This window comes from Cricetulus griseus, chromosome 3 (genome assembly GCF_003668045.3).
Source record: "Cricetulus griseus strain 17A/GY chromosome 3, alternate assembly CriGri-PICRH-1.0, whole genome shotgun sequence".
Classification (NCBI taxonomy): Eukaryota; Metazoa; Chordata; class Mammalia; order Rodentia; family Cricetidae; genus Cricetulus; species Cricetulus griseus.
In genome coordinates this window covers 129,765,893-129,792,953 of record NC_048596.1, presented here as the reverse complement: position 1 = coordinate 129,792,953, position 27,061 = coordinate 129,765,893, and the positions used below count along the sequence as shown (strand labels likewise).

General features: G+C 46.9%; 1 long non-coding RNA gene across 1 annotated transcript; it reads left to right on the top strand.

The window, feature by feature from the left end:
• The first annotated feature begins 1,246 nt into the window (after window positions 1-1,246).
• Window positions 1,247-25,951, top strand: LOC118238571. Its single transcript, XR_004769153.1, has 2 exons — window positions 1,247-1,478; window positions 25,694-25,951. It is a non-coding gene; the product is annotated as an uncharacterized LOC118238571 (long non-coding RNA).
• The last annotated feature ends 1,110 nt before the right edge of the window (window positions 25,952-27,061 follow it).

The window sequence follows — 27,061 nt, the reverse complement described above, 5'->3', positions numbered from 1 at the left end:
GTAGCTAACGCTGAACATTATATATCTCAGTGGAAACCAGTACTGAATGATTGTTATAGTCAGGATAGATGAGTAACTGCTGCAGTAACAAATAAACCCCAAATCTTAGTAGCTCAGTATGTGAAAGTGTTTCTTTTTCATTGTGCTACAATCCATTGCTTGTCTGGGGGTTTTCTGAATAGCCTCCTTCTAAGCAATGACAGAAGGATCCCAGCTGCTTGGGAACAATGAGACACCTCATTCTATGATTCCATGTGGTTTGTGATGCTTTGTTAAGCAACCCTATAAAACAAATATAATTTATTTGTTTATATATATTTTTTGTTTATATTATAATATATAATATGTAAACATGCTTTATATTTACGTATCATAATTTGTTTCTATTATATTATAAATTGCATTATAAATATTATAGCTCTCCATGCTATGAGGAAGCCCAGGTCACATGGGGAGGATATATATATATATATATATATATATATATATATATATATATATTCTGTAGTTGAACCAGCTGAATACTCAGGACCACCCCCTAGACATCTGAGCCAAGCTGTCTGCAAATAGTTCCAGCCCCAGTTGTCAAGTCACTATTCATCCAATTGCAAATGCCACAAATGAGGCCCAGGCACTATGCTGCAAGTAGCTCCTACATGATCTGCAAACATTATAAACAGGTGTCTCACCCCATCATGTTGAGAGGCTTTCTGAAGCAAGAAGTGTGTGCTCAACAGCTAATGATGTCCAAAGCTAAGTCTGAGCCCAGCTTCTCCATCTCCAGAACAGCCTTCTTTCCATTCCCTAGTGCAGGCTCAGCCATCCTTCTGTCTCAGAAGGTTCCAGATAAGATCTTTGCTGAGTCTTGTCGCTGAGGAAGCAGGGTTGGCACAAACAGGTTAGACTCTTGAGGACCACTTTGTGTCGAGGGAAACCATCTCCCTTGTAGACCTTCTCTGAGCTTGAAGTATGGGCCAGGATCCTGAACAGGCAGCCTACTTTTCTGGATCTGAGCTAACTCCCTTCTAGGTCTGAACACTTAGAAAGGTCTAGAAACTGTAGGTTTTGCTTGAGCTGGTTCCCATGGTTATTTTGCCGTTGGGTTCAAATAACATCAGAGCTGCTGCTGGGAGGCATAATATAAGCTGGTGTCTGGTTGCCTAAGTTTAAATTCTAGCTGTATACTTGCTAGTCATGTGACCTTAGAGTGTTGCATAACCTCCCAAGACTGTTTATTCATCTGCAAAATGAGAAAATAGGAGCAGCCAGAGGTCCTCAGGAGCCTAGTCAAGACATTATCAGGTGAAACATCAAGTAGGAGACAACCCAGCATATAGTCAGTCCACAAGTAGGTGTCATCTGCACCAAGAGGTGGTCCATTCGCTTTCTTCACTGCAGATGACTTGTCTACCTGGAAGCTTCCTTACAAGGGGAGAAATCATTTAAAATAAACCTGAGGATATTGGGCTGTTTCAAAGGTAAGTTTTGTTTTGTTTTAAGGATTCCAGACAGGCTTAAGGTAGCATTTTTATTAATGGTTTTATTGTTCCAAACAGTCTTTTTAAAAAGTAACATTGAAGCTCCAAAGGGTAGCAGTTAGGGTTTCTGGTGGAAGCCATCACAGTAGATAAGTCTTAGGAACGAACTGAGTTGCCCCACTTTGGATTTTGTGGTCACTGTCTCTGTGTATCTCCCACTAGGCCTGGGCAGGCATGCCTGCCACCCCAAGGGCTTCCAGAAAGAGAAAGCAGATAGGATGCTGTCTCAATGAGAGCCATCACCTCCCAACCCACGCTTCTCAGCCTGCACCCTGGCAAGCCCCTTCCACCTAGTACTACACCGAAGCACAGCTCAGAGCCCTGAGATGCTTACAGCCTCTTTCCCCAGCACTGGCCAGGAGATATGACTGCAACCTGCTTTTCTGGATCTGAGCTAATTCCCTCCCTCCCAAGCAACAGTCAGCCCTGCAGCAGCACTTTGTCAGAAGCAATCTCCAGGCTTGCGCCTGGCAGGCTGCATGCTGGCTGCAGGGTCTTCAGCCTGCTCCCTAGCCCTGCAGGGCAAGGCTTGTCCAAATATTTGGCTTGATCCTGCTTTCTGATTCACCATGTGCAGAAACCTCTGTAATTTCATCCACTGTGTGACTCAGAAAAGAGCTGAGCACAAGTGCTGTGCAACCCCACCTGAAGCCTTCGAGGAGGCCAGGCTAGCATTCAGCACCCACTGTGCCCTGGGCTGGGTGAGAGGTGCAGGCACTCTTCAGCCTGCCTGGCCGGAGATTAAATCTCTTTAGTCTGAGATGATTAATGGAGCCCCAAACACGCCTCAGCATAGGGTGTAAAATGCACTTTGTTCCTTTTCCAAGTCATCCCCCCCACCCCTTTTAAATGCTAAATCCATTTGCATCTCATAAATTATATTGGCTCCAAAATGAAGTGCTCCTGACAGCCCCAGGAAGGGTGTGGGTTTCATGGAAGAGTTGCCCTTATTGTCGCCTCACTAGGAGACCCTAGGAAAGATCCTGCTTATCTTCTAAGGGAGGAGGGAGGAACAGCAGAGAGAGTGACCTAGATTCCAAATCTAAAGACAGGTAGAGCTGGCTCACCCGCCCATCTTCAGTGGGCTGCCAGGCTAGGTTTCGGAAGAGTCCTGCAGAAGGAGGCTTCCTTGTGGCCCATGCAGAACATGGCCATCTTCTTCCTCAGCAAGTTAAGAAAGTGCATACATTGGGCTAGTGGAATCACTAGATCCTCCCAGGGCCTCTTGGTGACACTATCTGGGTGGGAGGTAGGGAATAATTGACAGCAAGGGTCGATCATTTCTTATGGAGCTAAGAGCAGGGAGGGGTATCTGACCAGGGAGTGGGGCGTGGAGGTGGTGATTCAGACACCAGGGTGTCCGGGAACCAGAGGCATTGGGTTCTCAGCCTTCCTTCCCAGCCGTGTGGCACTGGGCAAAGTGACTTGATCTGTATGAAGTTGTTTTCTGATCCATGTGTTACTTCAACATGTATTTCCCTCTGTGCCAGGCCTCCACCCCACCACTGTCTTTGAATTCTAGATAGTACACAGTGTGTACAATGGCTGCATGCATTCACAGTATGCCAGGTGGTGGTAAATCCTGAAATGATGCTGTGGCATGCAGGCCAGAGAGCCCCAAGGCCATCAGTAAGCTAGGCAGAGGCTAGGAAGATGAAGGCTACACAGTAAGGGGTAGAGGAGCAGCCAGTGAGCTGGGAGGGACCTGCAGAGACCCTGGGTGAGCTGCTGCTGTCATTATCTGACCACTGGCAGTGGGGTGTGGGATGAGGATGCTAAAGGGAAGGAGAAAAAAAAAAAACTGGAAGGAAGGTGACTTGGAAGCCAGGGTAGATGACATAGCCATATTCAGCTGTCTATGCACACCCATCCTCCATCCCCGCCCCCCCTCCCCCGCCGCCTCCAAGGCACAGGTGGCTTCACCATCCCAAAAGGTCAGCAGGCTGGGGTTTCACAAGCTAGCATTCCAATCCTACCCCCCCTCACTGCACATAGGGAACACTCTGCCTGTGGTCAAGCCTCCCAGTTCTCAACCAGGACCAGCTGCCTGGGGGAACTCCGACCTATCCAAGGGCATCAGCTGCTGCCAGAGAGGGGTGGGGCAGGAGAGGGAAGGGACAGGCAAGCCTGCCTCTGGCAGCTGTCCTGCCCTAAGGACCTGAGCCATACATGGTGAGGTATGGGGGTACTCCAGGAATGGGAGCTTGAGCGCGCGCACACGCGCTCACACACACACACACACACACACACACACACACACACACACACACACACGTGTAAAGGTTTTTGTAATCATCCTCATGTGTGACTTTTCATTTCCGTAGTTTAATTTAATGCCCCATATTGTAAGTAAGGAAGCATGTACTGGAAGACAGATATGAAGCAGAGATGCAAAGGGCAGTCCCATGTTTTCAGGCTCTGTGCTCTGTGTCTTTAGGCCCTGGCCAAGGTTCAAGAGGACACCACTGTGGGATCTATTTTGTTAGGGTGCTGGGGCTGGAACTCCAGGCCTCTCCCATGCTGGACTATTGCTCTACCACTGAGCTCCACCCAGCACATCCATGGAAGCTCTCGAAGACAAATGTCTTTATGACCTATTGACAGAAACTAAAGGGAGTTTTTGTATTCCTCTTACTTTACTCACCTATTTAATTAATTTTACTGAGTCCCACCCCCACCCTCTCACCCCCCCACCCGACTCACCCCATATTAAACAAGGGTTTTACAACCCAGTTCTTCCCACAATCCTCTTTTCCACTCTGTGAGACTGGGATTCATTCAGTTTCCCAAGCTGACTTTGAATTTGCCATCCTCCAGCCTCAACCTCCCAAGTCCCTCAGCTTGTTCTTCAGGCTCAGAGAGTGGTTAGAAGTGGGTGGAGTTTGGCCAAGGCCTCCTCTGGCCCTCCCCCAAGAGGGAACCTTGCAGACTGGGTACAAAGCCCACACTCAGCACTTTTCACTCCCTCCCCTTCCCCTTTCACTTCCGGACATGATTTGGGATCATGCCTGTCTCTTCCAGAGGCACAATACACTGTTCCTCTTCTGGATGGATGTCCTACAGTGCCAGGTGCAGTGGTCTCAAACAGGGACTCACTCTGGGTTTCTTCCTTTGTCTCTGTAAGGGAGATTAGAAAACGCTGCAAGCTAGGCAGGGCCCAGCTTAGACAGCATGCCACCAGTGTGCAGACTCAGCTGAGAAATACAATCCTGCCCAGGCTTTCTGTGGGCACAGGCAGTGTGCTAAGAGCTGTCAAGTGACAGCAAGGAAGCCAACCTCAGCCTCGGCTGCTATGCCAGCCAGCCCAGCACCGAACAATTCCTGTAAGCAGAAATCAGGCCTCCCTGCTCAGTCACAAAAGGAGGGCTGCCTTTCAGATGGGGCCGGAGGAGAGTGTTTCAGAAATAAAGAAAGTAACCTTTACATCTTGGGGAAGTTTAAAGGTATCCAGAGACTGAAATCTCCGATTCTGCTGTCCTGAAAGCCTGAGACTGGCCATGATTCTCTGCCTTTGTTCCCTTCCTTTGTCTTGGCTACATATGCCTGGCCACACTGTACCTGCGGTTTTATTGTCATCCCTCCTGGAAGCGGGCAGGGTATAAATCAGTCAGTGAAAATTTTAAATGCAGTTCTTTGCTCTCGTCTAAGGAGACAAAGAAGAAAGGGGAGCTTAATGAGAGCCACTGGAAGCTTGGGGTTTGTGTGGGGCTTCAAATAAAAGGTAAAGCTGACTTTGAGGCTACTCACACCAAAACCAGGGTGGCCTCTGGGCTCTGGTCACAGTGATTTGCAAACTCAGTGCCTACAGCCACCAGGGATCATCTGCCCCATGGCCATTTATGGGCCTTGGCAGAAAGGGGTAAAAGCCATGGTTAGCAGCTGACAGTGTTGAGTCTCTCCTCCAGAAAAGAGGAAGCTGGATCCAAACAGCCTCTCTAGCTGCTCCTTCTGCCTCCCCCAGGGCCTTCCCATGGTCCTGAGTGTGGCTCTGATAACACAGGGTCAGGCCTCTTGGGGTCTTCTCTATGAAGCCGTGCTACCCCCACTCCTGGGCATGTGGTGTCAGAAGTGGTTGGCCTATGGGTGGGAGGTAGCTGCAGAGGAAGCTGAGCTGAGAGGCTGCTGGTGAAGGCTCACCAGACTTACGGAGAGGCTCCAAGGCAGGATTGTAAAATCCTGGCCAAAAGATAGAAAAGGAATGCTTTCTATACTGGAGTCAACTTGTGGAGGGAAAAAAAAGTGTTATGATGTGCCAAGCCACCTACCTCCAACCCCTGCACTTATTTGGGAGGGCAGTCACAATGAAAACCTCCAAGTCAAGTCAAGGTCAATGGGCCGTCCTGAGTCATTAGCCATACATAGATTAGTAGGTTAATATAGAGCTGTCTCGACAGATGAATTACACCCAGAAGCTGAGTAGGAGTCCTTGGGCTTGACATTGAAAGGTCCAGTTATCATAGGGAGAGTGATGCCTGCTTAATTTTGATAGGGCTTAATGATTGTGATAAATGTCCTTGGAGTTTAACTCCTTCACTGCCTTTAGGAGTATGGGCTGGTGTACTCCTGTCTCCCAAAGAGTCACATGTGGTAACTAATCCAAATGGATGGTATAGGAGGACACCTTTGGGAGGTGTTTAGGTTCAAACAAGGAGTCAAGGGTGGAGCCCACAATGGGTTCGTGAGAGAACGTTTAGAATTTTCTCTCTTCACCACATGAAGATGTAAGAGACACAGGATCTGCTGTTGGCTTGATCTTGGGGGTTTTTCAGCAGTACGAGGAAGAAACGTCTGTTCTTGAATATTCTCAGGTCTGTAATGTCTTGTTATAGTACCCTGCACTGATAGAGACATAGTTAAAGTCCTCCAGAGAGCCAGAACCAACAGAAAATGCATGACAGACTAGGGACTGGTGAGATGGCTCAGTAGACATGGGAGCTGGTTGCCAATCCTGGATTCAGTCCCCAGGACCCACATGGTAGAAGGAGATTACTGCCTCCCACAGGCTGTCCTCTGAGCTCCACACACCCACCAAGACATGTGTTTGCACGTGTGTAATCCAACACACACACACAATAAACAAATACATTGATTTTAAAAGAAGTCGTAATGTGGGAACTGGCTCAAGTGACTATGCAGGCTAAAATGTACCACACTCTGCCATCTTCCAGGTGGAAACACAGGAATGCTGGAAAGGATTTCCTTTGAGTGTGAAGGCCTGAGCACCAGGGGTGCTGATGGTATAGGTCTCCCTCAGAGGCCAAGACTGAGCACTGGAGGGGGGGGGGGTGAAGGTAGAGCCAGACAGGCCTTATGCTGAAGGACTATAGCTCAAAGATGAAAGACAATTCAAATTCACCTTTCCCTGCTTTGTGCTCGGAGGGTGGCACCATTTGATGATGCTACCATGTTGATGAGGATGGAGCATCTTCAGTCCATCCACTGATGCAGATGCTAGTGTCTTCAAAGAACCTCACAGTCACATCTAGAAGGTTTTACCAATTTTGTGGCCATCCCTTAGTGCAGACACATTAACAGACAAAATTAATATTGCAGACAGTGTGTCAGAATGAGGACTGCAACCTCACCTGGATATGAGAGGGCTGGTCCCTTTCCTCCCCACCCCCACCCTGGGATCCTGGGAGACAGTTCACAAGGAGTATAAACCTATCTCTATGTGTCTCAAAAGGACACATCTGCATCATCCGGACTTGTCTCAAGGCTCACTTCAAATAAGAGTCTGATTGGAAGAAACTGGGTGTTGGTTGTCTTGGAACAAACATATAGTTGAACAATGATACCTCAAGGGAGTCAGACATACAAAGTGCCAGAAAATGCAGGAAGCTATTCCATGTTTTAAAAAAGCCACTGATGTTTGGGTGTGTGTGTTCACATGTGTGCTTTTTCATGTGTGCAAGTGAACATGTAGGGGAAATGTGTGTCTGATATGTGTATGTTCATTTTGCGGTCGTAGGGAAACTGCAGGGGTCATTTCTCGAGTGTTGCCCACCTTGTTTTGTGAGATGAGGTTTATTATTGACCTGGTACTCACCAAGTAGGCTAGACTTGCTAGCAGTGGGCTCCAGAGATCCACCTGACTCTACCTCTCCATTGTTGGGAGAAAAGCTACACACCAGCATGTCCCTCTTTTTATGTGGGTACTAGGGACAGAACTTAGGTCCTGATGTTTGCAAGATAAGCACTTAACTGATTATTCCATATCCCGTATCCCAACTTATGTCCTTACCTTCTATCACGGTCAGTTTTTGTCATCTTAACACAAATACAAATATATATTATATGCTGACTAATTTTATGTCAATTTGACACAAGTTGGAGTCATTTTGGGAGACGTAATCTCAATTGAAAAAGTATGCCCCATCAGACTGGCATGTGGGAAAGCCTGTGGTGCATCTTTTTTTTATTGATATTGGAGGGCAGAGTTTGCTGTGGGCAGTGCCACCCCTAGGCCGGTGATCCAGGGTGCTATAAAAAAGCAGGCTGAGTGAGCCATGAGGAGCAAGCCTATAAGCAGTCCTCCTCCATGACCTCTGCATCAGTTCCTGCCTCCAAGTTCCTGCCTTGAGTTCCTGCCCTTATTGCCTTTAGTGATGAACTGTGATGTGTAAGGATACTTGCTTTTGATCATGATGTCCATCACAGCAATAGTAACCAGGACAGAACTTGGTACCAGGAGTGGGGTATTGCTGTGGCTGACCTGACAGTGGCTTTAGGATGATCGTGGAAGGACTTTGCAACTTTGACCGAGAAAAGCCATTAAGTGTTGAGAGCTCAGTGGGGTGTTCTGTAGGACCTTGGAGGATAAGAATGTAGAAAGCAGTGCAGATGGAGGCCTGGCTTGTGGAGTGTCAGAGGAAAGCAAAGAGTCTACTGGGCCGTTGTGTGAAGAATCTGTGGTGTCTGGGCAGCTGCTCAAGTAAACCTTTGATTCCCTAGGATAACGGATGCCAGTTAGCTAGGGCTGAAGAATCAGCTGTGATTAAGAAGAGGCCAGTGAGGTGAAGTCTTCTGGAGGTGTTTCCTCAGAGTTAGCACATGCAAGCTGTATTCCAGAGGTTGGCAAAGCTGCATCTCATGCTGGCAGCTAAATTTAGTAGTGTAAAAGTCACTCAGGTGGTACTGGTTTTGAAGGCAAGAAAGCGTCATGGATGGAAGCTGAAGTCTGGCATTGTATGACAGGGCTGGAGTCCCTGAAGAGAGCCCAGGAAAGGCTTTTGGTAAAAGGGAAGCCCAGTTGCATTTTAAGACCCCAACATTTTAGAAATGCCAGTACCATGGGATGACCACCAAGAACAGCAGCAGGGGTGGAGTAGAGCTAGTCAGAGCCTGGAAGATAAGCTGTGCGTGCTGAAGTGGATGGAGCCAGAGAAGTGACACAAGCCCAGAAAATTGTGAGTGAATCCCAGATATTGAACATTGAGTTATTTACCTTGTTGGAGTTTGATTTTGCTTTCTTTGTTCAGAATGTGACTGTGCCCTGGTTCTTCCCTCTCGAAGAAAGGAAGTGTTTTTGATTTTACAGGAGCCCAGAGTTGACAGATTTTAAACTTTGAAGAAAAAAAAAGAGAGGTTTTGGAGTTTTACAGAGACTTTGGATTTTAAAAGACTGGTTATTCTTAAAGAAACCTCTTTCAAAGCATGTGAATTGTAAGGCTGTGGGACTTTTTAAGTTTGTAAAATGTTTTATATTGTGATGTCTTTAGTAATGTGTGATCCTGGGGATGAACAAGAAAGGAAAGGTTATGGATTAACAGTGATATGTTTGTGTGTCAAGTTGAGAAGGAGTCAGTTGTGCTGGCTGGTTTCATGTCAACTTGACACAAGCTATAGTCATCTGAGAGGAGGGAACCTCAATTGAGGAAATACCTCCATAAGATCTGGCTGTAGGCAAGCAGATGTTTTCTTAATTAGTGATTGACGGGGGAGAGCCCAGTCCACGGTGGACGGTGCCACCCCTGGGGTGGTGTCCTTGGTTCTACAAGAAAGCTGAGCAAGCCATGGGGAGCAAGCCAGTAAGTAGCACCCTGCCATGGCCTCTGCCTCAGCACCTTCCTCCAAGTTCCAGCCCTGTTTGAGTTCCTGTCCTGACTTCCTTTGATGATGAACAGTAATGTGCAAGTGTAAGCCAAATAAACCCTTTCCTCCCCACTTACTTTTGGTCATGATGTTCATCGAAGCAATAGAAACCCTAACTAGGACACCAAAGGAAGTCAGTCCCTAGGATCAGAAATGAGAACAAGGTTGCTGAGTGAACATACCAAGTCCTCATGCTCTGACTAAAAACATTTCTCAAATGTACCTCAAAGATAGTTTGTAAAATATTTCTCCAGTCCACACTTGCCTTTCCATTTCCCAGGATGCTGCAGGAACGGTCGACTCTGCAGCCTGCTCCACCTCTACTCCTTTCTCTCACCCGAAAGCACACATTTATTTCTGACTCTCACGCGAGACTCCTCCATGGTTCTCAATGACTCCCAGTGGAGCATTAGTCAACAGGGACCCAGGCCTATGGCCTGGCTTCATGTGGCATGTGGGCCAGGCAAGCTAGCTGTAGGAAACCCTCTGCTTCTAGGCCATTGTCCTTTCTAGTTAGAAGTTGCCTCTTTCTGTGTTACCCTGCACACCTATTTATCCTTTTTCAAGTCACACATGGCCTCTTTCCCAAGGCTTCCCCAGATTCCCAGCAAAGTCAAGGGCTCCCTAGGCTACAATTCCAGGACCACACCACATCCTGGTGACTTGACTATGGTGGGTCTCCTGCCTGGATGGTCAGACCCCGGGAGACAGACGTACTACGCACAGCCTCAGACAATAGCTAGATGTCCCTTCCAGTCTAGATCTCCCAGGCCCACTGTAGACATCACCAGGAGCCAGGGAAAACCCCAGCCAGGCCTGTTTCCGGCTCTCCACATCCGCACAGGTCTTCTTTGCCCTGGCTTCTTCCTCTCCAGAGAGTTCCTTATCTGCAGCCCCCACCCACCCCAGTGCAAGCTGGAAGAGGCCCCTGCCGGCCCATTTCCTGCCTCAGCCACTCTGGATCTGAGTCAGAGGGCCGGTGTTTGAAACCAGGCTCTGAACGTCTTCCCAGCTCCGTGAATTTGGCCATTGTTCGCATCGCTGCCAAGCCTTCCCTTCGCCTCCACAACGAAGTGGTTTTGTTGCTGCTGCTTGCATGTTTAGTTAAAATTAAAAGTGTTCCTTCCAACCAATCTCCTTCCCCTGAAGAGTCTCTGTTAGTTCTTTCCAGTGGACCTGGCTTGGCCAAAGTTGATTCTGTCTGACCCTATGGGTCAGTTAGCTGATTTCCAACAACAGAGATAGCTAAGTGGGTAAAGACTTGCTATCAAGCCTGATGGCCTGAATTCCAGTCCCAGAAACTCTCAGGGTGGAAGGTGGGAACTGGCTCCTCCAAGTTGTCCTTTAACCTTCACATGAATGCAGTGGCAAGTATGTGCCTACACACACACACACACACACACACACACACACACACACACACACACACACACTAAATGTAATAGAAAACACATGGGGCCAAGGAGATAGCTTTGTGGGTAAAAGTGCTCACCATGTACATCTGATGACTGGAATTTGATTCACAGAACAGATGTAAAAATTCTGGTGCAGTAATACATATCTGTAATTCCTGTGCCCCATGGTTGAGTGGGAGGCAGAGATAGGAGCATTGGCCAGAAACTCCAGGGCCACCTAACCTGGAGTAGACCATACATGGGTAGAAACAAGAGAGACCCTACCTCAAAACAAAATAGGAGAGAGCCAACTCCCTGAAAGTTGTCTTCTGACCTCCACATACATGCTACCATGTGCCTGTGTGTATGAGCACACCCATATGCATTTAGTCAAATAAATAAATAAATCCAATTTGATGAAAGTTTTTACTTTGTGGTCATTGTAGATCTGCCAACAGCTGTAAGAAAAAGCAGAGAATACCATATATCCCTTCCCTAGTTTCCCCAGTGGTAAACTTCGCCAAACTATACATGGTTTTGAAACAAGGATATTGGCACTGAGACAGTCAAGAGGTACCCACAATATCACATTGGCTGTTTTAAAGATATAACTAGTTCTCTACCAATCTCAGCCTCTACTCCCTACTCTCTCTATTCCTCACCCCAAGAAATAAAGAAGATGATCACTATTTCTATAATTTTGCTATTTTATGAATGCTGCGCAAATGGAGCCACACAGCACAGTATGTAACATTTGGGAACTGTATTCATCACAGCACAGTTCCCTTCAGATTTATCCAGGTTGTATGTACAACCATTGATTCCTTTTCATCGCTGGCTAATAGTCCTTGAAACGGATGTACCACAGTCTGTGTAACCATTCACCATTAGAGAATACCTTGTTTGTTTAGAGTATGAGTATATAATATATTAAACTGCTACAAATATTTGTATGCAGGTTTTATGGGACTATACAATTTCTTTCTCTAAAATAAAAACCTAGGATGCAATGCTGGGTCATGTGAGAGTTGCATGTTATATTAGTTTATTTTCCACACATAAAAATGTTTAATTAAATTTGTTTTTAAACAGATACAAAAAGCATAAAAACGTACGTATTAGTGGGTACCGTATATGATCTCAATACCTTTTTAAATTGTATAATCGTCAAATATACCTATTTAATCAAATGTTATCATTTTTAGGAATAAAAACACCCCCAACTTCTTTCTTCTAGCTTTCTAAAACATACCGAACCCTATCGACACGTGTGGACACCTACTGTGTGGTAGCAATCAGAATTCCCCGATGCTCTGCAAGAGTAACTTAGTGCCCACTGATCCCCCTTTCTGCCTTCCTCTCCTCACCTTCTGGTGACCCCATTGTCCTCTCTATTTCTATGAGGTCAACGTTTTCTATATCTCACTCGCCATGAATGAGTGAGACCACACAGGTATCTTTCTGAGCCTGGCTTATTTCACTTAACAATATGTCCTGTTCCATCCACATTCTTTTTTTCAAATGAAGCAGGTCTAGTTTTATACCAAGCTGCTCTGCAGCATTGTCTAAGCCATTTACTCCTCTACTACGGCACATATTAGCATTCCAGTTCCTCTGCTGGCATTTAGCACCATCTCTATCTATTAATATTCAGAGAATTGAGCGTAGGCCCTGAGTGTAGGCTCTGTCTTTAATTTAAACCATCCTGATAGATAATGTACCAGAATCTCATTGTGATTTCACTTTTCATGTCCTTAACACCCAATGTTGTGGTCCATCTCTTCATGCTATTTTCTAACTGGTTTTTTTTTTTTTTTTTTTTTTTTTTTTGCTTTTAGTTCCCCTGCCCCTACATTTTTAAGATGTTGTTACATATTCTAAACATAAGTTGACCACAAGATAAGTATTTCACAAGGATTTTTTACCCCCAGCCTTGGGAGTCTTTTCATCCTTAGCAAAATCTTTTAGAAAGTTTTAAACTTTAATGAAGTCCCATTTGTCAAGTTTTTCCTTTGATGAGATATGCTGTTGGTATCTTGTCTGGGAACTCTTGGTTCAACCCTAAATTCCAAAAAGTTCTCCTATTTTTTTTTTTCTAAAAGTTTTGCAGTTTTACATTGAAGTTCACAGTCCATTTTGGATCCTGTGTGAATTAGATGAGGAATTAGGTCAAAGGTTACTCTTCTGCCCACAGGCATCCAATTGCTCTAGCACCATCTGGTGCAAAGGCTCCTCTCTCCCCTGAATTGCCTCACGCCTTTTCCAGCTATCAGTCGGGCATTTTTGTGTGGGTCTATTTCTGGGTTCTCTGTTCTATTCTATTGATCTATGTATGTAACCCTCTGCCAGCACCAGTCTGTACTGCTGTTAACTAGATAATAAGGCTTGAAACTGGACAGGTTCTTCTTTCTATATATTAAAAAAAAAAAAACTTTAGGTATTCGAATTCATTTGCTTTTCCGTATAAATTCAGAATGAATTTATCAACATCTATAAAAAGCCACTGGCAGAATTTTTATAGGAACTATGCTGAGGTTGTCTGCGAGGTAGGGGAAGATTGAAGTACTATGATCATGCTTTGTTTCTCTAGTTTTTTTTTTTTTTTTTTTTTTTTTTTTTTTTTTTGGATCTTCATTCTCCTTCATCAGAGCTTTGTAGTTCTCAGTCCACTGTTCTCATATGTCTCATGAAATTGGCATAAATTCCTCTATGCAATATTTGTAAAGTGCAGTCCATGTTTACTTGGTTAGTAATCACATTAGTATAAGAAGCAGCTGACTATTGTACAGTTATCCTGGATCCTGCAACATTCCTGAACTTAACTATTCTAGAAGTGTCTTGGCTTTGCTATGGTTTGGTAAATGTCTTGGGATTTCCTGCACATCAAAGTACATCATTTGCATCTCCCCCTTGCAAAGCTGTAGGGTTTTTTTTTTTTTTTTTTTTTTTTTTTTTTTCTTACTGCAGGTCAGAAGACTCAGGACTCTACTCAATGACCACAGGGGACTCTGTTCCTAATCTTAGACGGAAAGCATTCTGCCTTCATGATTAAACACAAAGTCCAAATTTCCTGTGAGCTCTCTCTGTCAAGAAGAGGCATTTCCCCCTCATTTCTAATTTGTTGAGTTTTCTTAGGCGTGAAAGGGTATTAGAGCTTGTCAAGGGTTAAGACTATTAAGTTTGTTTTGCATCTGAGGTGTAGTCTGTCTTGTCCCATATTTCCCATTTCATTGCAGTAGAATAAAATGTTTTATAAATATCGATGAGATATTGATAATATTGTTGTGTTCATTCATATCATTGATGCATTTCTGTCTAACTGTTGTATCAGTTCCGGAACTCATTTCCATCTAGTCCTATAGACCTATTTATTCTCACACTCTGTCCTGTCATATTTTTCCTCTTTTCAGTTTTTTGTAGTGCTGTTCTCTGGAGCATACACATTTGACTGTTCCATTTTGGTGGGTTGAGCTTCTTGTTTGGAAATGATTCTGCCTTTGGTGATTTTGCATGCTATGACACATGAACAGGTTCTTCAGGTTGTCAGGCTCAGCAGCAAGTACACCTACCCACTGAGGCCTCTTGCTTTCCATCCAAAAATAAACAGTTTTAGGGCAGACTTAGAAGTATGAAAAGCCGTGAAGAGGGTTCCCATGTACCTCGCATCCAGTTTTATTAATTATTAGCACCTTACCTCAACATGGTGCATTTGTCATGCATGTCCACTAGTATTAATCAAAGTCCACATTTAGTTCACATTTCCCTAGTCTTTAACTTGTGTGCTTTTCTTTCTTTCTTAGTTTGGTACAGGGGATCGAACCGATGGCCACACAAATGTCACACATGCCACACTTCCAGCCCCACTACCATCCTTCCCCTGTCCACCACTCTTTTAGGTTACTCTATTACATTTGGTCATCATATCTCCTTAGGGAAGTCATAGATATGACACTTTCTCAGACCTGCCTTATTTTTGAGTAGTGGCAAGATATGTTGCAGGTCTTCTCCCTTCAGCTGAAGCTTGTCTGGTGTCTTTCTCATCATTATTAGACTGAGATTACAGGCTTTAGAGAAACAAGATCACATCCTGTTAGGCACCATCTTCATCACTCACACACACAGTGCATGCAAACGTGGCTTAACCCTGTAAATACTAATGTTGATCCCCTGGCTGACACAGTGCCGACCAGGCTGTCTATGGTAGTTCTTCTCTACACCATACCCCATCCCACCCTCCTCCTTAACCCCCTCTCGATTTCTTTGTAGTCTTTGGAAGGGTATTAAGAAGGTACAATCCACACTTAAGGGGTGAGGAGTTACAACCCCTCTCCTAGAGGAAAGTGTATCTACTTGTTTCCCACATGAAGGGTTTATCTATTTTCTTCATTTACCCGTCTATTCAGTCACTTACTTGTGGGTAGGTTGGCAGCTTTCTGCCTCTAGTCTTAGAAGTTCTTCCCACGGCTACCGCATCCCTTTGTCACACTCTCATCATCGGGTTTGGGTTGGGCTTGATTTTGAGTACTTTCTTACTTTTAGACATCAGCATGACCCAGGATCATCTTGCATTCTCCTCTCCAGCTATAGAACGTGCTGTCTCCACCAGGGCCCCTGGTTACTTTTGCTAGAAAGTAGTATTGGAAATCAACATCCAGACACTGTGTGTGATTCTGCTGTGTCGTTGCTTCTGAGCCTCTCACATGAAAGAGCAAGGAAATCTGTGTGGGCATACTAACCTGCATGTCCTCACACATCTGTGAATGTGCCCATGGGTTAAGCATGACTCCATACTGATGTCTCCAGCCTTCACCCATTTGCAGTGGCTTACTCCTTTGCCTGTCTGTTTCAACAGTGACTCTTGCATTCATGACCATAATTGTTTAATTCCAGTATACATACACTCGTTTCTGAATTGTTAGGCCAACACCCTGTGGAAATCAACTTATCAACTAGAGTACAGGGCTGTAGACAGTCTCTCCCCCCACACACACACCCCTCCTCAGACTTACAGCTTCTATTTCCATACTTGCTTAGGTCAGCTTCTTCTTCCCCTGTCTGTTCACAGACATCTGCACTTATAATACAGTCAGATTATCTTTTCATAGAGAATGTTTGCAACACTCTGAAGGCAATGCCATCCAAACCATGGGTCCCATGGAGTGTTGGGGGACTTCAAGGGGAAATACAGTGAAATGCATGGGTACCCAAAGCAGATATAGTTTTGGGTTCTCAACCTCGAGTCAGCTGGACACGCTCCCCTGACTAACTCATCCACTGATGGCGGGATTCTATTTGACAAAATAGTTCTATGGCTAAAAGAGGAACAGAAAGCCTTTGGAAACCACAGCGAACACACCTGAGTTTCTTTCCATCTGCGAGTTTCTGTGATGACATTAATCAGAAACTGTCCCAGCCATGTTTTCGAGGTGGTTAGGATAGGAGCCATGAACTTGAGCATAATGAGCTTGGAGTGCTTTTGAAAACAAAGACTTTGCCATCAAATTAGCTTAAGCCTAAAACTCTCTTAGTGCATTTATAACAGCATTTAATTTACAATACAGCTAATTAACATACACAAGTCTTTGGACATAGATCAACTATGTGAAGCAAAGAGTGTTTGTATTAAGATTCTTAGCTTCCTCAGTTCTGTTTGGATGGGTCCTTAGAGAAAGCAACATGGATTTGCGAAGAACCGGTCAGGAGATAGCAAAAATGTTCGGAACCTCACAATAAAGGTTCTTGGCTACACAAGTGCCCCACCCCCAGGCACCTCTTATCTTCCACTGGGCATGCGCATCTCACTTCAGAGGCAGCTACTGCACATTCAGCTTGGTGACACCTTTGCTTTGATAATAAATGCATATCAGAGCAGTGTTCTGCCCATGGGGACCAATTTCCTTTTCCATCACCTGTGGCCTCTCAACATAAAATTATAGGCAGAAGCAAGTAATTGCAGCTGGTGGCAGGTCTCAGGGCTCATCTATCACATAAGGACCTTGTCTGTGTACCTCGTTTCTTCTTGTCCCTTCCACCTCTATTCAGGATGGAGAATGGAGAATTCAGGCTTGATTTGCAAGAAAGTGGGTCCACCCAGTTAGAGTACAGCTTCCTGACATCTTCAGGAAACTTCTGGGGCTAGCCCAGTTATCAGGCTTCTCTAGGCTCTTCCCAAATGCAACGTTTGGAGAAATATTTTGCTAGCCCTGTATCCTACTCAGGTCTATCAGAAGCTCCTGTGGGAACCTCCACCCTGGAGGGAGGGGGTTTGAGGATGATGCTGTCTTCCCAAGGGAGAAACCCTGCTGACTGCTTAGAGGGAGAAGGCAAGAAAGACAAGGCTTGTCAGTTTATCACAGTGCCCATCTGGCTCTGGCTAGAGTTATTGGTGACAGTGCCTAGTCACCCAGTCACACCCAGGTGTGCCAAAACAAACGATAACACAGCAAGTAGGAGGCAGGCACAGGAGTTTTGGATGTAGGCAGTGAGAGAACCCTCCCAGTCAAGGAAAGGACATGGTTATGACTTATCTCTAGAGCGAGGAAAGGGAGGAGCTGATGAGGCGTTGGGAGGAGCAGCTTGGGGTGGAAGTAAGGAGTTCTGGTGAGGGGAGATGCCAGCTGCTATGAGCTGGAGCCATGGGAGGCACCAGTTGACTTTGTGCATTCTTCTTCCTCCACTTCACACCTGGTAGAGGTGGCACCCATCTCATAAAGTCAGATGGTCCCCTTCCCCCCAACACCTTAGTGCCCTGCCCAGCTTCCTGTGGGCTGCTTGTGGACCTCTGTCCCCACCAGCTGGGCTCCTGGGTGCCGGGCTCTCTTTGTGGTGGGGCCCCACCGATAAGAGCCCACTCACAGCTGCCCACCCACACCAGTCAAGTGTCATGGAAGGAATGTGGTGGCAGCTGGGCTTGGATCACAAGACCGAAACACCCAGGACACGTAGTCAGGTCAGGAAGCGCCTTCCGGAAAGGAGAAGCCGGGAGGGAGGTGGCTGGCAGAGGAAACCAGCCCAGTGACTCAGCCTGCAGTTCTATGGGATGCAGTGTGCACTGCCCGAGAAAACAAATTCCTCCAGCAGGTTTACCTCCCTGGGGAGGAGGTAAAATCAGAAACATGCAGTGGCAGGGAGGGAGGCCCTGGGCCCCTCCCAGGCAAGGGCCCTGTGCCAGGGTCGGCTGGGTCAGCTAGGCTGAGCAGGATGAAGGATGAACTCTGGTGGGTACCACCCATGCCACACAAGCTGGATCAGGCCCACCTAGGCATCCCACCTTTCGGGGCCACAAGGAAGAGACAGCTCCTGCAGAAACAAGCACTGATAACTGCTTAAAGCAAATGCAGGCACAGATTTTCAAAGGCACCATGTGAAGGTCTCCATGGTGACCCGCTGAGCTTTCAGCAGGAAGCCTGTTAGGATTGGCAATCCCAAGTGGGAGGAAGGGGGCATAGTTCAAGCTCATGCGATGCTGGCTCCTGATTGTGTGTAGTGTGCAACCTGCCCAGCCATCCCCTGGGGCCCTGAACACCAGGTCCCAACTCTCCATCTATATGGCAGCAATTATACTCAAAGAAAGAGTTCCTATGGGTAGCTGTGTGGGGAAGAACCCATCCCTGGGGAACTGCATGTAACACTTAGGAAAATAGGTCCAGGTGGGGCTTGTTCCAGAAAGCAAGCACACCTTAACAAGAGCTACCTGGATGTGCTCACGGCTTTTCCTCTACCATCTTTCCTTTTGCCTCAATAGCCTTACTCCTGCAGCACCAATATTGCCTAGGAGCTTCTCAGAAATGCAGACACTTGGGTCTTTCTAAGAACTCCCCACCCCCACCCCCACCCCCAAAAGAAAACAGAAAACCTCAGGGTGATGGTCTGTGTTTCCTCCTGGGGGACCGAGATGCCTGCTGGCTTGGGAAGCAGGAGGGCAGCTGACTCTTGGCCCTGAAATCACCTAGGGAACTTCAATGTTTGAGGAGATAAGTGTTTCACTGGTTTGAACACTAAGCAAAGTATTCCTGTATTAAAACATTGCATGGTGCCCTACTAACATCTGTAAATTTTAGATTTTTATGTATCAATTAATTTTTTTAAAATTTGGGTGACTTGGTCCCACCCTCGGAGATCTGGGGTTCACTGGCTGGGGTTCAGAGTGGGCATCAGAATTTTCAACTGTCCCAGGGCAGAGCAAATTTTCTGGAGGGCTTGACTCAGGGCTCTCATTTAGAGCCTGAAGGTCACTCCCTAACATGATGGCTGCCTAGGACACATCACAATCTGACCCTTATGTGGCGAAGGAGAGTTTCTTGGGCTTTGGTGTGCACCAAAACCAAGCTGGCTGTTGGGGGATATGGTAGTCATTGAAGATTACTGGAGCTTTCTCTAGGTAACCAAGTCAGCTGTGGGGTAGGGCCAGAGAACACTTCTATGTACATCCAATTCTAGTTTCTTCTCCACCGTTATTCCCCACATATATGTTTCACATATAACTTGGGGAGAGCCCTGATTATCTCTGTGGTGTCCCCAAATTTCATAAAGAGAGGATTCAGCTTGCTCACCCATGGAGGATGGGGCAGACATAACAAATTGCCGGGCTGTCTCCCCATTGGCCTACAGTTGAGCTGGTGCAGAAGAGGGCTTGGTAGATGTGGTTTGTGTTGTAGCTGAGAGATCAGGATGTGGGTGGGTGTACCTCACAGCTCCTGGCATCTGGGGGCAAGGGGTATACATCAGAGCCCAACTATGGGGTTGTACCAGATAAAGAACAGATCCCAACATCCAGGTAGCCAGATCTGAGACTGAGAAGTCAAGATATCCAAGATGCTTTCTTCTGATGGACTTTACCCCCGGCATCATCAGTTTCTGTTCCACTGCTCCTGACCACAGCCAGATGCAGGCACTTAACTGATAGAGGATTCACTTCTTACAGATCAAGGCTAGATGCCGAGGAGGTGGGTGGAGCTGTGGGAGAGAGCACTGGGGACCTGGACAACCTGGAGCTCCCAATTCTGCTGTCCCTAGCATCCACTCTGTCCTTAGTCACCAGATGCCTACCCCAGCCAGACCCAGCTTCTGCATTCAGGCAGGAAGTGGCGAGGAGACAGGGCGGTGACCATGTCTGGAACACCACACTTCCCCAGGCGCCCCGGCACCCTGCCACGTGCAGCTCGTTGGTCAAATGGATTCTCTCCAAGTCCCAGCTTCCCCAGAGCCCAGCTGCTTGAAACACAACCCAGGTGGTGAGGCAGGAGCTGGCACAGGAGTAGAGTGGGCTTCCTGATGGGCCACAGAAAACTTAGATACCTCCAGGCTGGCTTTCCTCCAACACCCCGTGGCCAGGTCACAGTGACCCTGCCCACAGGCTGCTAGAGGGCAGAATAGGGCCTCCCACTCCAGAGGGTTCTGAACCCTAAAAGTGGAGAATGTATCCAAAGAGACAACGCCATTGAGTGGGGTGTCCCTGCCTGGGAAGACCCACTTCGGTCATCTTTGGTGAGCCCTGTGGTTGTGTCCCTCTGCTTGCAATCCTCCATTTCCATCATAAAAGTCTAATCAAAGTACCAAGGCTGAAGCCTGCCTGTCTGGTTCCTCAGCTCTTATCTGCCTGGTTTCCCCACATGGATCACATCTGTATTCTCATGTCTTTGCTTCTGTTGTTTCCAATGGGAACCATTGTCTCCCTCTAGCAGTTACTGGCTCCAGAGACTGACTGGAACCCCAGCCCACCTCTTGTGGTCCAAATGCCCCCCAGTCCCTGTGCCTGAAAATCAGACAGGGCCTCTGTCATGCCCTGGGCTGCAGGGTGTCTGACCTTGGAGAGCCTTGTGACCTTTCTTGGTCAGCACTCCTTCACCTGTAATGAAGAGATAATGCTGCTGTCTCCACTCAGGCAGAGGCTGAGAAGGGGGGCTAACAAAGAGCCCAGCACTTGGCAGACCTAAGCGGCCCTGGAAATGCTTCATAATCAAAATGCTTTTCCCCTCTTTGGAAAACAGAAATGGAGAGAGAGTATAAAGAATGGAGAGGAGAATGGGGTCACAGCCTTGGGAGGAGGAGGGAAAGGACAGCATTTCTGTGGGTACAGTCCCTCTTTGGGTTGGGGCTGTGACTTTCTTCACATGTGGCCCAGGGAGCCCACCACCCACTCACTCACTCAGCAGTGTGTGAGCACACGTTTCACATGACTAGCAAGGATGAAAGTCAAAATGTCCCCCACCTCTGTGCAGAGACCACCAGCTTCTCCGGGGTGTGGAAGGGAGGAGACTGTGGTTATGACACCCTGCCCTTCATTTAGCCTTACAGAAACGAGACCCTGTCCAGAACTTCTGAGCAGGGAATTTGGCTCACCCTGATAATCTGAACTTTCCTAGGGTGACCTAAAAGCTCTCACTGACTTCAGAGTCTCCTTCACCAAGCCCTTCTCTGCCTCACCCCCTCCCCTGATGTTTTGCTGTCCATTTTATAAGTCAAATATCAGGCCACAGGCTCTCAGGAATCAGGCTCAAAGTTTGCAGCTTGTCCCAGGAACTCAGAGCCTGTATTGGGAGGGGAGGCATCCTGACTGTTTGTTTTGTCAATCCTTGTCATGAGGTGGTGGGAGGCAGAATGGGAAAGCAGAGCCTGTGATGTGTGGTCCCACAATGCTGACACGTGCAGGAGTCTGGAACTTTGATCTCCTAGAAAAGGCTCAAGAGGTGGGAGTCTGTTCATTGTCCTGTAGCCTCTCCGAGCTTTGTTCTCACTGTGGCTTGTCCTTCCTGCAAGAGGGTGACCTCACTGGGGACAGAGGACAACCAGAACAAAGCAGAGGGACTGGTCTTCATACTGGGAGTGGCTTCCCCCTCACTGACAAGTCAACAAACAACAAACCACTGCAATGGGGCATGGAGGCTTGGGGGCTGGGCAATGGATTATCTATTTATTTATTTATTTATTTATTTATTTATTTATTTATTTTGGGGTTTTTTAAGACAGGGGACAGGGTTTTTCTCTGTAGCCCTGTCCTGGAACTAGCTCTGTAAACCAGGGTGCCCTCGAATTTACAGAGATATCTGCCTGACTCTGCCTCCTGAGTGCTGGGCCTAAAGGAGTGCACCACCACCTAGCAAGTTTTATAATTAGTATTAAAGAGCCCGCAGGGGTGCTTTGGAGATTGAAGCAGGAGGAGTGCCAGTGAGTCCTAGGCCAATCTGGATTATAGAGTAAGACCATGTTTTAAGGGAAAAAAAGAGAAATGAGCTGGACAAGCATATAGTACAACTGTAGTCCCAGCCAATGGGAGGTAGAGGCAGAAGGATCCGATATTCAAAGTCAAGGTCTTCAATAGCTACACAGAGAATCGGAGGCCATCTTGACATATATAAGACTCTATCTCATAGAACAAACAAAATTATTAAAAAAAAAAAATGGCGGGGCTTGGAACATAGCCCAGTGGTAGAGTGTTTGCCTAGCAAGCACTGGGCTCTGGGCTCCATCCACAGTGCTTCAAAAGCAGCTGATTACTGGCACACATCAGTAATCCCAGGATCACAAGTTCAAGGTCATCTTCTGCTGTGCACTGACCTCAAGGCCAATTTGCAGCCTAGATTCTCATCCCTACCTTCTGCCTGGGTGCCAGGACTTCTGTGTCTCTCACTCCTTCCCCGTTGAATTCTGCTGTTGGGGCAGGGCATGGTTACTTTAGGCTGCTCCTGGGGCTTAGTGTTTTCATGTGGGTGCCAAGAACATGCTTGTGAGGATCTGTTTGAGGGGCAGGTACCTTGTGTTGACACTGCTTGATGGAGCAGTGTTTGCCTTGGCATTTTGATTTAGTTGCTTCTGGACAATGGAGATTTCTAAGATGGGATCTCTGAACTCATGCTCCCTTCCAAAAACTGAAACCGACTCTCTCACTTGTGAAAGTAGACTCTGCATTCAAATTTGCATTTCCTCACCTGTGAATGACCTTGAATAACCTTTTGCATGCAAGTGACCACTTGTTTTTATCCCGTGAACTCCCTCTTCACAGCCCTCCCCTTCTTCCACCAGCTGCCCCATTTTCCTGTAGGTTGTCAGACCCTTTCTCATTGATCTTGAAATGCTTGTTATATATTAAAAACAGTGGTCTTATCTGGCATCTCTTTTGTTTTCATTCTCCCAGGTATGGTGACAGTCATTACTGTTATTTGGGGCCACGAAAGGCTTTCTTTGCATGACATCAAATATTTTTTTTAATGTCAGTGCTTCTGGATTAATGTTTTAGAAGGCCATCTCTATCCTTCTCTATCTTAACATTTTTTAATGCCCCCCCTTTTATTTTCAAGTTTATGGTCAAGAGCATGAGCTTCAGGAATAGATGGTCTGGATTCAAATACCAAGACCCCAGCCTCCTGTTAACTCTGTCCCTGCCTGTGTAAATGGGAATAGGGGACCTGCTTCGTAAAACCAGGTTGCATACTCGCTACTCTCAGGGATTTCTGCTTGGAAGCATAATGTGAGGAAAGTTAAAAACAAAGGATCGTGGACCAGAGTAGCTGTTTCCTGCTCTCCCACCTCTACCTAAGACATGGAGCTTTCTCTGGGCTTGCTTCCTCCACTGACGACTCTCAACCCAGAGACAGGAGCTTCCCAGAGTTTGGCAAGCCCGCAAGAACTGGGGAGCCCCTGAAATCCTATCATGAGCTGCACTGTTCCTTCTCAAGATTCACATGTTGAGGTCCTTACTCCCAGAACCTCAGAATGTAACCATATTTGGACATAATTAAAGAGATAATTAAATTAAAATGAAGTCCATAGAGGGTTGCTAAACCAATTTGACTGGCGTCCTTATAAGAGGAAATGTGGACAGACACAGTGTGTTGTATGGGGGAGCAGACAGAGAAACAGAGACAGAGAGAGACACAGAGAGACAGAGACAAAGAGAAACAGAGACAGAGAGACAGAGAAACAGAGACAGAGAGACACAGAGAGACAGAGACCATGCAAGGACACAGAAAGGACCAGCTATCTGAGAAGAGACACCTTAGAAGAGACCATTAACATCTTGAACTTGGACTCTGGCTGTCAGAAGTGCTAGGAAGCAAGTTTTTTATGCTCCAGCCATTCAGTCCGGAGTGTTTCTAGGGCAGCTCACTTACACCAGCATAGAGGCTGTGCCCGTCCTGTGCTGAACTGTCAGGTGTAGGACTCCTTGTCTCTCATTCTTCAGGCCCCAAAATTAGGGTGAGAAAGGTATGGGTCCTTATCAGTGTCTCTTTTACCGCCCCCCCCCCCACACACCTGAGGCTGATGGCCATGCCCCAGGTGTAGACAGCTGTTCCCAGCCTTCTTATCTCCACAGTCACAGAATAGTTTGAAAGACAGCATGTGAGGCTTTGGCTTTGGACCAACATCAAAGTCAAAGGACGGGTGCTCAAGCTCTTTGCTGTGTGTGGACAGAACCCTCCACAAGGACTTCCCCTAAAGCCCCGGCACACCCCAGAGGCCCCAAGACAGCTGCGGCAAGGACAGGTGTGAGGCCACAGGAAGCCGGAGTGTGCAGCACAACATGGTGGCTGGAGGCCAAGATGGGTGAAGAGTAACTGGGAAGACAGTGGGTACTTAGATCTCCTTGTTGTCCTGGCTGTGGTGGGTGGGGCCTCTTGAGGGTGGCGGGCAGGGCTTTATGTGGACCCTGACTTGGCCTCTGCTGAGTCGTTTGGCAGCATACCTCAACACTACTAAAACTCTCCTGGCTTTTTCTTCCTACTGTCTCCAAAAGCTGGCCATCTAGCCCCCAGGCTGGTGGGAAACAAAGCAGTGGGGCACACAGGGAGAGACGGGCAAATGCAGAGGTGCTGACTTCTGGTTTAAAGGCTGACCAAATTTGGGAGACAGCCCTGCCTAGACAGATAATCTGGGCCTCCCTCCATTGTTCCCCTGGCCTTGGGGAGAGCTCTGCTTGGAGGGAGGAGCAGGGCAGAAGCCTTTACTCTAAGACAATGGCAACTCTGTGTAGTGTCTTCAGACTTTGCTGTTTGGAGCTATGTGGGGGAGTTGGCTCCACTCCTCTCCTCTAGACCTGAGATCCAGACAGGCCTGGGTACTCTCCTGGACCTAGCTGTGCCCTCCAGGTAGCCATGTCTGCTAATGAGTCAGATGGTGACTGACCCCCCTGGCTGGTTGCCCTGGCCCTGCACAGTATGTGAGGCCTGGAGCAGAAAGACAGTGGTGGTGATGTGGCCAACAGAGCCTACTTGTTTCCAAATGCAGATGTCATGACATTAGCCATCAGGCAGAAGATCTGGAAACAGCTCCTTCAGGTGAAGAAGCCTGAAGCCAGATAAGGCAAGCAGTCCTCCAGGTGCAAACCGGATGGAATTTTAAGTCTGGTGGGAATAACAGAGGAAGAGAAAAGTGGCCAGCTGCTGCTGCTGCCTCCACCACCCCCCTGGGGATTGGAAGAGACTGTGGTACTCTGGTCCTTTGTGGAAAAGGGGCACCCTTCCTGCTGGAAAGAGTCTCCTGAAGACTGTCATGCTTCTCTGTCCCCTTTGCGGGCCCTTGCCCACTAGGGTTGGAAGGAAAGAGATACCTAGGGCACACTGAGCGTGGGGACAGCTATAATACTTGACCAGTGTCCTAGGATTTGCTGAATTATACTCTCTTGGTCTACTTCCTATGTCTCAAGATTATTATATTTTTTTTCTTTTATAGAACTTGCTGAAAGCTATGGACCTCATCCTTAAAAAATGCACACAAAAATAAAACGCCAAGCTGGGGAATTGGCTCAGTGCTTTCGAGCATAAGAACCTGAATTCAGATCCCTAGCACCCATGTAAACAGCCAGATCCTCCTGTACCATGGGTGAGGGGGGGATGGACCCCTGAGGCTTGCTGGCCAGCCTATTGGAATCGATAAGCTCCAGGTTCAGTGAGAGACCCTGTCTCAAAAAAAAAAAAAAAAGGTATTGAGGAAGATGAAGATCATCAGACATCCTTCTCTGGCCTCCCTATGTTTGTCTATACACAATGAAGCATACCCACACATACATGTGTGTGCCCACACATGTGTACATGCACACTAAATAAATAAAATGTGCACACTCTCCCGGAGTCCCTGAATTGTCTAGTTCCAGCCACTCGTGATTTCCAGTCTTAAGTGTGCACAGCAGTCACCATGTGCTCATTGAAAACACAGATGACCAGCTCGTTGGGGCTTGGCCAGTGTCTCAGGTCTTTCAGATGCAGAGCTCAAAACTGCACTTCAGGAAGCCTTGCTCCAAGAATCAGTAAAAGGCCAGGGAGGATCCCACTTTGAGACTCTCTGAAGATTCTCTAAGTCTTAGCATCACAAAGGAAGCTTGGAACTGCCCGATTAGGGCAGGGAGAGGATGCCACACATCTTATATCTCTGTTGACAGCCCCCATACCTAGAATGTCATCCACAAGCATGGTGTGCTTGTCAAAACTCTTTAGTGTTGCCAAGGAGGAGCCTGCACAGCCAATGCGCCTGATCTGTTTCTCTTTCTATGGCCCCCCAGGGCCAAATGATGCTGGGTGCCTCCTTATGATAGGATGAGATTTCACTCCATCTTCAGGGGCATTTAGAGGGGGCTTCAAAATGGTAGAAATAATCCCCAGGGCTGGTGGCATTCCTTCGGGGACTGTTAGATCATTTACTCCTCTCTTAGCTAGTTTGAATTTGGAATTCTAATCTGATTGACTAAATAACTTTCACTCTAATCAGAACAGTAGGGTTTGTTCTTAATCTGCAACCATTTAATCTTCCGTCTCATTAATTGTACATGGGTCTTTATAAATATGCAGATTGGGAAGGGAATAAAAGATTATTTGACCTTGAAGGAACCACATAAAATAAGTATATATTTCCCAAGCCTCCTGTCTTCTTTTATTATGCAGATGCAAAAATTGGTGAGGCTCCAATTCAGACTACTGTGGGTTATGGGCAATCTTGTAGCCAATTAGCACCCAGCACTCTGATGAGCCATACAAGTTTAATAATTAGTATAGTATTTACATGTGAGCGGCTTGCTGTGAATTTGCATGTAAATAAAGATGTGGC